Source organism: Camelina sativa, chromosome 20 (genome assembly GCF_000633955.1).
Source record: "Camelina sativa cultivar DH55 chromosome 20, Cs, whole genome shotgun sequence".
Taxonomy (NCBI): domain Eukaryota; kingdom Viridiplantae; phylum Streptophyta; class Magnoliopsida; order Brassicales; family Brassicaceae; genus Camelina; species Camelina sativa.
In genome coordinates this window covers 29,841,602-29,842,187 of record NC_025704.1, presented here as the reverse complement: position 1 = coordinate 29,842,187, position 586 = coordinate 29,841,602, and positions in this window count along the sequence as shown.

The following is a 586-nucleotide window of genomic DNA, read 5'->3' as shown; positions in this document are numbered from 1 at the left end:
AAACACACTAGTTCGAATTGCCAAGAACAATAATAACTGACCAGAACTTACCTCATTTCCTAATTTGACTATCACGTAAGGATCACTTGACTTGAAATCTCGGATCACCAGTTTCTTTCCTTGAATAACAGTCACCTGGAGCAGTCCAAGCGGCTCGCCCATTTCAGATTCTACAAACACAAGTAACCAACTTTAGAAACGCAGACACACTTGTGTACATAACATACTCCTCAGTGAATAACAGAGCTAAAGAAACTCACTTTATGAAAACAAAGACAGAGAAAAAGAGAAGGAATCACGAGTAATCCAAGATTCAAATCACTCGGCTGGGAGCTTCTTGATATACAAAAAAAAATAAAAAAATAAAAACTAAAAATTCTGGGAAAGATTTACACTTTATCAGGAAACAATAAAGTTGCCCAGAGAGACCAAATGATACAAATCTACAGACACATCTACTCAGTGAGAAAGATACCTAAATCGCAGTCAGAACTTGGTTAGTTGAAACAAAACAGAGAGGACTCTGCAAAGTGCAAATGCTACAAAATCCGACGAAGAAAGAAAAAAAAAAAAAAAAAAAAAAAAA